Here is a 12,373-nt window from a genome sequence, read left to right as displayed (position 1 = left end):
AACAGAAAATCTATATACACTGCATTTGTTGATGCTGTCAGCTTGATTACTCTACAAATGTGATTAAAGTCCAAATGAATTCTGAGTCTGAACAAAATGCAAGACCAGAAAGTATCAGGTGACAGGAAAACTCAAAACTGGCTTCTGGTCTGGCAACTGTTCTGGGTTATGATTTCTTCTGGATTGGGCTACATCCTGAATAAACCCCAAATCCCATTTTATGCAAGAATCTAAGCTCCTACCTTGGTCTTCCATGTCCTTTGTTTTGCAGTTCAAAGTCAGGAGACAAATGAGGAGGATTAAATCCATTCAAAGCATGTGAAGAGAAGAGACCATTTTTTTCCCGGTGCATTTTTTAAAAGACGATAAGACCTATTAAGAGAGATTTGTATTCTGTCAGATTTATCTGAGAGAATGATATTCAACATTTCAACCCATTTCTGCTAACATTTCTGAAGAGAATTTTTCCCCTTTAACATAGGGAGCTCATCTCTTTGGTTTAAAATCTTACGATGATGCCACAGACATCTGATGGACTAAATTAAACAAAGGAAAGAAACATTCCTTAAACAGGATTATCTACAGAGTTGTGACTGAATATATATTACTTTACTATTTTAAACTTTACTTCACGCTTCTTCTATGCCACATATATTTTCTTCCTACTCATGCAGTCTCGAATTACAATGTGGAACACGGAACAGATCTTCTGGAATCCAGGAGGCTGCAGTTGCAGCAATAGACATTTCTCCTTGTTATGTAAGTTTCTTCTTTCCCATTCTCAGCCCCTGGGCTTTGAGGTGACTAGAGAGTCCAGTGGAGCTTCTGAGGACAGAATATGACCATGGTCCATGCATTTCCTTCAAGTTGGAAGGACAACCAGGGAGCTGTTGGTAGCCAGGGAGCTCCCGATTCTCCCCCGGGGAGCAGGTTAATCCTGGCAGAAATCTCTAGAGAGTGACTTGAAATCCTAACAGCCCTATTTTCTCCATGACATTTTATTCACCAGTGAGCACCTGTGGACTAAGAGATTTCTTTCTTGGGTTCTCTTCTTAAATTTAACATCTCTCGTAAGAATTAATTGCAGCAACTCAACACTAGCAAGTCACCAATGAATTACACAGCTATTTTCTGGGAAATTACAGAACAGAGTTCAAGGGAAAATTAGAGTGATGGATTCTGAGTGGAGGAGCCTGCGTCACCATCTCAGGAGGGCTCTGGTACAGGTGACCCGCATACAGACAGCATCGGCAAGTGGAGATGAGCCAGTCAGAGGAGGGAGAGACAGAAACTTTCCAAAGACAAATCGGGCGGTTGTTGCCCCCTCCATGGGGCTGTGCGCTGCACGCATGTGATGTTTGTGTAAAGTGGAGTGGGGTGCAGAATGGCTTTTTCCTACCAGCCCATAAATCAGGGGGCAAAGCCATCAGCCTAGGAGAGGAAAGGGCCTTTACCTTAGTTTCATTTTCTTCCAGAGGATATGGCCATTTTTGTTTAATCCTGTGGACAAGTTCCTCCTAATTCACCACTGTGGACACTTGCAGTGGCTTAAGAGTAGAAGAGAACTGAAGAACTATGAACAGTGATGCAGGAATATCACATTTCAGAAAACTGTGGTAAGAGGTGAAAGAAATGTTGAGACCCTCAGCTCAGGCGGACGGCAGGGCGCATGTCAGTGACCTTATGACACTGGGGGACCCCTGGGCTGCCCCCTCCTGCCTCTCTGCTCTTCTCAAGCATGGGCCTAGCTGCCCCTTTGCCTCACTACTTTTCATGCCTGCTACGTCCCCCGACCTGGACAGCAGCATGTTTTTCTGTAGTTAGAAGGTGTAGATCTGTTCCAGCCCTGCCTCTGACTCATTCCCAATGTGTACCTTTAAGGGACTATCTTCGTCTCTTTGACAGATGGTACCAAGTGTTCATCACTCATGTTTTGGAGACATCGGCATCCTATTCCTATCATCTGAATAGTGTTTTCTGATTAACCAAGTCTTTTTAATAGTTCTTTCTTTCCTTTCTGCCCTTGTTCCCCCCAATTGGGGTGTACTGAAATGTTTTCTGAATTCGTCTTTAACATGCTCTGTTCCATCAAAATCTATAAATCAGGTAAATATAAGCAATGAAACTAAAATGGTATATTTTACTCCATGTGTGCTTTATATTATTTTCTGTGACTGATGGATTGATTGATGTATTTTGGGCTTTAAACAAACAAAACTTTTCCTATTGCAGATCCATGGCTTTATTGTGTTTTTCTTTAAAGATTTAATAAAATCCTGCCTTTTAGCACTTGGTTTGGAGCTCCCAGCCCGATAACCAAACAAAACAAAAAACCTATTAACCTTGTTCAAAATTGTTACAATATAAGTTTCTTCCTCAAATAGATATGCTGCTCCAGACTGAATAGTCGCCCTGGAAAACTTTACAGCCCTGCTAGACAGCTGTCAGCAGTGAGAAGTAAGGGGATTTAAGCTCAGGAAGTGAGAACATATTGACATCAACCACAGTATCGTGAAGCTGATGACAACTTGCCTCTTTAATATTCAGAGCAATGGGCCTGACATGAAGGAAAAAAAAAACACATATATTTTCCCAGTAAATGGGACAAATTACCCCTTGGATCTAAAATCACACCCATTCACATTGACCTGGATGATAAGGTAGAACTTCCAAATCAGCCCGAGGAAGATAGTGAGCGAAATTGTTAGTGTTGATATTTTCCAACTATTCTCAGTATGAATGTACCTTAGAATTCTTGAACGTATACTTAGTGCATTTGACTTTGCATTTTCCTCCAAAGAAAATTATCACTATTTACCAATATTTATGGCATTATGAAATAAACAGGAATTGGGTCAGCCTCCTTCATACTTTGGGATCTAGCATGGTATTATATGTTTGTTAGAGATTGCTAATTCCCTTCCCCCAACATCTGGTCTCCTCTTGTTTAAATAGGGAACTCTGATTTTCAGCTGAGCACACTGCAGCCCAGAATAAAAGACTCTACCCCCAACCTTCTTTACCAGCTAGAAATGGCAAAGGGATGAATCTTTACCAGGAAGATGTATGTGGAAATGTGTGGAATTGTGGAAAGGCTACTTGAAACGTGCTGTCTCAGATGAGAGAGGACCCCTCTGCGCTCTTCTGTCATTTCTCCTTCTTCTTACTCAACACAGTCATGCACATCACAAGGTGACCTTGAAAAAAAAAAAAAAAAAACCAAGAAAAAAAAAGCATAGGCTGAAAATGGTGAGATGAAAAGTCAGGAGACCAAAGTCCTGATAGTGCCGTGGAACTCCCTCCCAGCCCAGAGCTGCTGACTCAGGACTTTCTCTATGCAAGAAAGAAATTTCTCTCTTATTTAAGCCACTGGTTGGTTGTTTGCTACATGAAGGTAAATCCTAAATTTTAAATATAAAGAATATCAATAACAGTGCTGTGAAGGGTCATACTGGAGCTTGAAATAAGAGGAAATTCAGTAATACTGATCCTGTCTTTATTTAAAAGTTCTGACGTTTTGTTTACATGGATTTTTGGCATACATTTTGATTTTTTAAATATTGCATTGGGATTCCCACTTCTGAGAAGATAAGTTAGACAATTTCCCCTATTCCCCCTAAGTACAACTAAAAACCTTTGTGTTATATGTAATTATATGTAAAGAACGGACTTTGGATCATACTGATGTGTCAATGTAAGTTCGCCAACTGTAAACAATGTACCCCTCTGGGGGGGATATTGATAAAGGGAGAGGCTGTGCGTGTGTCAGGATAAGGAATATATGAGAATCTCTGTACCTTCTACTCACTTTTGCTGTGAACTGAAAACTGCTCTAAAAAATAAAGTCTGTTTTAAGAAAACCTGATAGAACTGAAAGGAGAAATAGAAGACATAATTATACGTGGAGAAATCAACACCCTTCTTTTAATAATGAATAAAATGCTTGGACAGAAAATCAGCATGAATGTAGAAAAACTCAACATGACCAACGATCAGGATAGAATCCATTTTCATAGAAAATAAACCACATTTGGGCCATAAATCCAGCATCAATAAATTTAAAGAAAAATTAATTCAGACTGCATTGTCCAACTACAAATGAATTATATATAACCCCTTAATATACTTATTAAAATCAATATATTTAGCTCTCCTCATTCTCCAAATTCTTTCCAAAGATAATAAAAATTAAGGACATGCCTTTTGGGACTGATTTAAAAATTAATCAATTAGTAAGTATTATTTAATAAAAATGTCACATTAATTGTATTTAGTGTGTACAACATGCTAGACAATGTATACATGTTAACTATTTTAAAAGTTTTAAACAAACCTTCACAGAGGACATTTGCCACTTAAGGCAGTAAATCGGGAGGAGATATCAAAATTCACTGCTGTGTGTCGTAATACCCAACTCTAAACAGCTGCATCAGATAGAAGATATGAACTTTGAATGATCCCAGTGTTCTAGATACTTACAGACCTAACTGAAGACACTGTCCATAAAAATGAACAATGAGGCTTATTTCAACCAATTGTGCTGGATCCATGGGCTCATTCTGTTCTATCTACAATGCTAGTCTTCAGTTAACAAGTATCTGACACAGCCACCATTAACTCTGACTTTCAGGCACTTAAAATCCCTTTATTTCTTTTTCTATCCGATGAACAACTAAGTGAATTTCTTCACTGCTGTATGTTCCCTTGTTGGCAAGTTAACAGAGGCAGATGTGCAACTTTTAAAAACGATAGTTTTTCCTTCTCTTCTTCAGTGCATCAGATTCTTAGCCCAAAGCTCTTGTATTCATCCTATACTGCCTCTGTGTGCCCAGCATTTTCATGGGCTATGAATAACGCACATATTTATGAACTCCAGTCCTGACCCCTCATGAGGCTATTCATCTGTTGAAGTAAACAGAGATGAAAATAATAACATGAAAAATATTTGAAGAAAACAGAAGATGTAACTGCTGAAGAGTGGAAGATGCTGAAAGCACTGGGGCCTTTACAGTAGAAGAAAAAGAGCAAAGAAAGAGACTCCAGGCAGGGATGTAGAAAATAAGTAACACCAAGTGCACTAATGTTCCTGTATCAGAGGTTGATCAAGTTGTGGGGTCAGGTGTGGCTGAAGTTAGCATAAGGGATTGGTACTTTATTCTCCGACCTGATACACCAGGGGAATGTGCCCTATTCATCTCAATAACAGAAGCAGACAACAGTGGTCCTCAAAAAAGGGCTAGGATGGGAGAGGAGGTTAAAAACTGACCACAGATTCACTGCCATAAGTCAGGGGGATCTACTGGAGACCTTTGAACTGGGAGTGATGTGTAGTGACAGTGGTGTTTTTAAGAGATTAATAAGAAAAGTAGAAGAGGGACAGTAGGAAGAGGGATGAAAAAATGATTACGTATTTTAATCAAACCCAAAATTTGTTCTGAGTTGCTTATGTTGTTCAAAGAAGTAGAGTGTGGAATTAGACGTGCTGAAGTGAAATGAGAGAAAGAAGTCCTCTGATGGAATGTGAGCTCTGTGACACAGAGCTGGGGTGTCTTTCCACAGCTCTGTCTGGAGAGCTTAGCTCAGTGCCTGGCACACCACAGATACACAATAAATATTTTTTTAAATAAATGAAAGTTAAATGATTGAATTAAAACAACACTGGAGAACTTCTGGGTTGGGTTTGTAATATGAGAATCTGGCAAATCCAGGAAAGTTAAATTATCCTACATTGGGCTTTCTTTGATACTAGTGTCCCTAGTTATCTGAGTGGGAACTAAATTTGAGGAAATAGAATCTTTTAATTTTTAAGTTTTGAGCGTGTTACCCTGATTCTGAGATTTTATTTTATTATGGAGAGTCAGAAAGTGTTTTAACAACTAAAACTAGTAGTTTCAGCAAAAGTCAGGTCCCTGAGTCATCCAAGCTACTGCCCTGATGTTGAGACTACTTGCTCAGAAATAAAAAGGCATTTAATGTTCAGGATCTGATCCTGGATTAGATCAGCATGATCCAGACAACTACTGACCTAAAAACCTTTCCTTTCATAGCAAGCTCACCTGAATTCACTAGTATTCAACCTCGTACACAAGAATCACCTGGGGAACTTCAACCACCCGTGCCTGCAGCCACCCTCAAGTATCCAGGTATCATTTGGTTTGGAAGTGGGGCCTGGACATCAGTATTTTTTGAAAGTTGCCAGGAGATTCTAATACAGAGCCATAGTTGAGGACCATTCCCAGGTAACTTCACCTCCTGATGCGCCACCTTCCTAGCGCACACACCAAACTGCACCACGTGCTTCATTTTTCTCTGAAGGCACCAAGCCCTTTTACGTTTTTGTGTCATTACTCATACTGTCCCTTGTCGTTCTTACTTCATCCAGTGAATAAAAGTTTCTTGTCTTTGCGACCTGGATTAAATCCAGTTCCTCCGTGACAGCTACTCTGTTCGCGCGGCCAACTCTGGCTTAACCCATTCCTCTCTATTTGATGTCACCACAGCTCTCAGCTGACTTGTTTACTGTTGTTCATTTAATTTCCTCAGTAGGTTCTGAGCTTGCTGAAGGCAAGAAACACAGTGCATTTCCTGTAGCATCCTGATCGCTTGTCAACAACGGTAAACAATTAATATGTATTTGATGGAAAGAAAATTGAGAATATAATACAGAGTAATTTCCACGTTATGTTAAAGTTCCATCCAAAGTTTTGTTTTAAAGCATCCTTTGTATGCATTTTATATATCACGACACAGAACTGAAAACTGAAGGTCCTATTTTCTGGTCTGGGAAACCCTTAGATTTCCCTGAACTTAAGTTTCTTCATCTTTGAAATGAGAGAATTGTTCCAAATAATTTCTATACTCTCGTAGATTTTGAAAGCAATTCGCAGGATATAAAATTATCAAATAGCCTAATGGGGTGGTAAGAAAACATGCAACTTCCTCTTTGTAAGCTATTTATATGCTAAATGCATATTAACCTCCTGAAATCATATCTTCATGGACTGGAACATCTCTGAAGCACAGAAAATCAAGATATTTGCTGACCTGTCAATCCTTTAATAAGCATCAATCACGTAATGGATGCATACCAAATGGCAGGGAAGTCACAGATGATTTGGTATTGTAGGTGTCTACTTCACTTATTGATCATTTATCATCAAGCTGCAATAGTATTAACATATGCTGTACTCATGCTAACAGTGTTTGTTTGACAAACAACATTGATTTCCCCTTCATTACCCTAAAAGGTGAGTGCTAAGTGAAACTAATTTCAGAGGGACCACATCACTTACTCTGAGTGAACACATGGGTCCTCACTCTAGAACAGAGAATTCCCAGTAGGAGGAGAATACTGTATAGCACTTACTGAGCACTTTCTATGTACCTTACACTGTACCCTATTTGTTCTCCCTCTATATAATTTTATACTCATTAAGATGGCAAGATTTATTTAAAGATTTTATAATGAAAAATTTTAAACATGTAAAAAAGTAGACAGCATAATGTACTGAACATCCATGTACCTATCACCTAGATTTAATAATTTGTTAACATTTTGCCTTTATCTATTTTGCTCTAGGTTTTTAAAACCAAATTACAGATATCATGACACTTGACCCAAACTCCTTAGGTTACATCTCAAAAACAAAAGCATAGGGCTTCCCTGGTGGCGCTGTGGTTGAGAGTCCGTCTGCTAATGCAGGGGACACAGGTTCGTGCCCTGGCAGGGAGGATCCCACATGCCGCGGAGCGGCTGGGCCCGTGAGCCGTGGCCGCTGAGCCTGCGCGCCCGGAGCCTGTACATAGTTCCTGAAATAACCATTCACAATACCACTATAGCACCAAAATATAGTAATATTTCCTTAATAGCATCTAATATCAAATTCACATTAAAATGTTCCCAATAATATTCAAAATGTGTGATATTAAAAAATACACACCGTCCAAAGCAGTTCCGGCCGGGCGTGCGCAGGGGGCGTCATGGGTAAGCGTGGGGCCCACGTGCGCGCTCACGCTCAGGGCCGGGCAAAGCCTGCGCAGCCTCAGGCTCCTCCGTCCGCCCCGGGGTCGGGGGGCGGGGTCAGAGGTTGTCCGGAAAGCCGGACGGCCCCCTTCGCGTCGCCGGGCCGCCGCGGTCGCTCCAACGCCCGCGTGCAACCCGGCGAAGGAGGGACACGCGGCGCGCGCCTGGCCAAGCCAGTCCCCGCGGCACGCGGCGAGGACGGCCGCGGTGAGGCGGCACCCGCCCCGCCAGAGCGACAGGCGCGCCTCCCTTACCGTCTCGACCCCACAAGGGAGCTGCTCACCGCAGCGGGCACCCGAGAGGACGAAGGCACCGCTCAGCCCCCGGCACCAGAGGGGCGACCGTGCAGGGGCACTGCCTGGAGCGGACACGCTCCCGCACCAACGGGGGCGCGCAGGCGGCGGCGGGCCCGCCCCGCCCCCCACCGCGGGGAGGGCCGCCTGCGAGGCACTTGAAGAGGAGTTGAGAAGCGAGAGTGCCTGCTGCTCAGAGGACCCCGGCCCCTTCCACGCCGTGAGGCAGGGGCGGGAGACCGAGAGTCCGGCCGGATGCCACACCCCGCCTTCCACGGCGGACAGGACGAAGAGCGGCCCTGTTGGCCATGAACGTCCGTTCCTCGTCCGGCCTGGGAGAGCAGGACATCACCACATGGATCGATGGGCAGGTTAATTATTTTTGACAACAGTTATTTGTTGTGGAAGTTATACATCATAGTACAACACTTTAGGGGGCGTGTCAGGGGCTTGATATCCCACTATTTATGATGTCAGGATTGATCGTGGGTGATGAGGTGAGCGAGACACAGAGAACTTATTACATGCTCAAGTTGTTAAGAGGTCATAGCTAATAACGAGTGGAGTCAAAATTTGAACATGACCTGAAACCTTTCCCCCGCCAAGAATCTACTAAAAAATGACACTTGGCACTTTATCTTACCACTGAGGACTTGATGACTGTGTTAAAGGAGAACGAAAAATGTGACCTGAACAGTTAGGAAAGGCTTTGAGGATTTAAACTGGGTGTTCAACCTCTGTGGGATACCAGTAGGTATTAAGAAAGATGGTGAATTCATGCATCAATATGGAATGGCTCATGCCATTGCAGAAAGGTTTCTTGAGTGTTCTGCTAAGTAGTTAGTTATTTAGTTAGTTACTAGTTACTCTGAAGGGCATATTACTCCATCTGTCAAGGTAATGTCTTCTCTTCGTGCCATCACAGCCCAAAGAAAAGCCAACGGGAAATTCAATCCTATCCTTAGGTACAGCGCTAGAATGCAGGGCGGGGGGCAAATGCTAGCGTTGTGGTAGACCAGGATATGAGTTGAGTTGATGTTAACAAAATTGGATAAGTGGTCTGGCTCTGCTAACTACCCCCTGGGACTCTGGCAAGCCTCACTGTATAAATGAGAAAGATAATAATAACTTTTTAGATTGGGATCCCTGGAGACAATCTGTGAGATGGGCAGTTGAATGCTGAAGGTTCACTGGGAAGTAACACCTGGAATTCATACCTTTTAGGAAGTGAAAAAGCATTACTGGGCAGGAAGAGAAGCAACCTGCAATGTGCCTGTATGCCTGGAACTAAGATAATAGGTACATCAGCTGTACTTCAATAAGAAAGAGAAAATCTTGACTCCTCAGACTGCCTCGAAAGCTCCGAGACTGCAGAAGTGACTCACTTCCCTCAGCTGAAGACTAGTGCTCCCCATTTGTTTGAAGACTGTACAGAGACCTTTGTCTTTCATGGCAACACCCCCTCCCCCTTAAAATCTCCCGTCATGCCCCTTGATAGCCCTCGTTGGTTGAGGTAGAATAACTAGGATCAAGTCGTAAGATATCTGCCCAGGAAGTGGATACTGTAAGGGAGGAAAGGGCCTATACACTGAAGGAGCTAAGGATTTCGTTGGCAAGAGCACAGGGCGTACATGTGGGACTGACACCCACAGTAGGTACTATATCAGAGGAGCAGACTTAAGAGTTATCTGATTTTATGAAGAATTTATAGACATGGACACGTAGCAGTTAATGCCCTGGTGAGGACCATAGGAGGTGACACGAACATCCTGATAGGATGCTCCTGAAAGCTTGGAGAAAGCTAAGGCCCACACTAAGTTAAAGTGAAAAACTAGAACTTCCATGGCACACAGTGGAAGGAGGGATCAAAACACCCAGAGAAATGAGCATGTTGGAGCAAGGCCAACTGCATTCTAGAGTGTCTGAAAGACACTACAGTTCCCAAAGCAGGAAGGAATACGCTGGAGAATTGGGCAAAAATCTCATGGAAAGCTGAGTGGTACTCTGCCTTCTGCAGGCCAGGGAAGAAGAGCAGGAGATGTTACACAGCTGGGCTCCTTGATAGCAATGGGATAATAGGATCTGATGTTGTGGAGTCCAGGTGGCTGCACTTAGTAGAGTACAGTCAAGTGGGCAGAATTATTGTAATCAGTTTCAAGGTCTGAGCAGTAGCAGAGAGGCCTGGCCTGTAGGGAGTTCTGAAAATGGTTACTAGGACACAGTATTCTTGGGGGCAAGATAGACAGGCAGCCACCAAGAACAATACCTATTTTATACAACAAATAAGTCAAGAATAGATGATCAGGAGGCTGAGGAAAGCTACCCCATATGATGCTAAATGGTCAGCATCCTTGCTCAGTTTCCAGATGTGAGCCAGTTCTTGGGCCCAGAATCCATTTAATGGAGAAGAGGTGGGTCGAAATGAAGGATTCTCAACACTGTCAAGAACATACCTTAGGGATTACCCAATCTTCCCCGGAGGGACCTACCACATGTTCTCAGGTAAATGTATGCAGAGGAAAGAGAAATAGCACGTAGGCCTTTCAAGAACTGTTAGGTACTGGGTCCATGCTGACATTGATATCTGGGGTACAAAGTTATCCTGCCCCCCATTAGAGTGGTTCAGATAATATGTGGAATCTTGACCCAGGCCTGGCTCGTAGTGGGTCTGCTAGGTTCCCATCATGGTTAGGAGCAGTATTCCCAAGTGGGAATACGCTGGCTTCAGAACCTGAAGATACCTAACAGGCATTGTGTTTCCTTTTTAGTGATAGAAGGTACCACTTCTTCTACTTTGGAGAGAATATCCTAGCACAACCCAGACCACCAAGTCCCTAATAACATTACTAATAGGGGAGCCCTTAGTGTTCACAGGGTTTACCTTCCATCCTCTGAAGCCCATTCTTACCGAGGCCCCCAATGTCATTGCCATTTTTTGTTCCTCTTTGATCAATTAACATTATATCAATAGAATGGACCAATGTAGTATTCTGTGAAAAGGCCAGATAGTCCCGGGCCATTTGGAGGGTGGAAGGGATGACAGGTGGCAGTGTAAATGTATTCTGTGGTCAGTCAATCCCAGGGGAGCAAGATCTGTTTCTGAACCTCTTTTCTGATAAAGAGGAAAAATAAAGCATTTGCCAGATGAATAGCATGGATGCTCTTTGGAGGTGGCCACAGGCCACATTCTGGAAGGAAGCAAAATCTTAGGTGTGGAAGCTCCCTGAGGTCAAGGCCAATGCCGCAAGAGGAGCGCAGCCATGAGCAGCCAGAGCTAATACTCCCCTGTGGCTGCGGAGTGGGTGATGGGTCCTGACAAGGAGATCTGAGTGGGGACCACAGTAGCCATTACAATAACTAATTCCCTTAGTCTTAGTGAGAATAAGTTATGTAAAACCCAGAAAGCATTATTAAGATTTTAATATTACATTTAGTTACTGGATTGGAGGAGAAGAAATTAAATCTATTAAGTAATTTACTTTTTGGAAAGTTCTATTATTCCTATCAGTAACTTTTTCCTTATTGAAGTGGATCAGAAACCCAGAGTGTTTAGCAAGATCTTCATATTTTTTTCCAGTTACTATATACTTTCAGTGTGTGTACTTTAAGTTAATTTGACCTTGTCACTTGAAAAGGGTTCTCACTTGGATCCTGGAATCAATATATAGATGTGAATAGCCTTGTCCATACACAGAATGCTGACACTTTCCAGCAGGGGGGAAGACTTAGCAATAAGAATTCAACACAGAGGACCTGGCCGACTTTTGCAGACAGAAGGAGCAGCAACCTGAATTAAGGCTTGTCTGTAACAGTGTTCCAGCCAGTGTTCCAGCCAGGACTAAACGCAATAATACACATATTGATTGACCTCGCTCCTCCAGCCTCGCAGTTTGTATGGTGGTGCAGATTAGAACAATTTGATTTCTTTGTTTCTGCCTTCTGTAGAGCAGGCAATTTCCCTTGGCCCTTGGGCAGCATTTCCAAGAGGCAGAACAGCTCATCTTAAAGAAGTCTTATCATAGACTTTGCCTTGGTGAATAAAGAATAAAATCTCACT

The 12,373-nt window shown here is 42.7% G+C and overlaps 1 long non-coding RNA gene across 1 annotated transcript; it reads right to left on the bottom strand.

The window, feature by feature from the left end:
* Nucleotides 1-243: 243 nt before the first annotated feature.
* LOC309838941 lies at nt 244-8,072 on the bottom strand. Its single transcript, XR_014298429.1, has 3 exons — nt 7,941-8,072; nt 3,056-3,197; nt 244-372 (listed from the first exon to the last, which is right to left on the bottom strand). It is a non-coding gene; the product is annotated as an uncharacterized lncRNA (long non-coding RNA).
* Nucleotides 8,073-12,373: the final 4,301 nt, after the last annotated feature.

This window comes from Grampus griseus (genome assembly GCF_964374135.1).
Source record: "Grampus griseus genome assembly, chromosome: 21".
Classification (NCBI taxonomy): domain Eukaryota; kingdom Metazoa; phylum Chordata; class Mammalia; order Artiodactyla; family Delphinidae; genus Grampus; species Grampus griseus.
The sequence above is the reverse complement of the archived record's forward strand: the minus strand, read 5'-3'. Positions and strand labels throughout refer to the sequence as shown.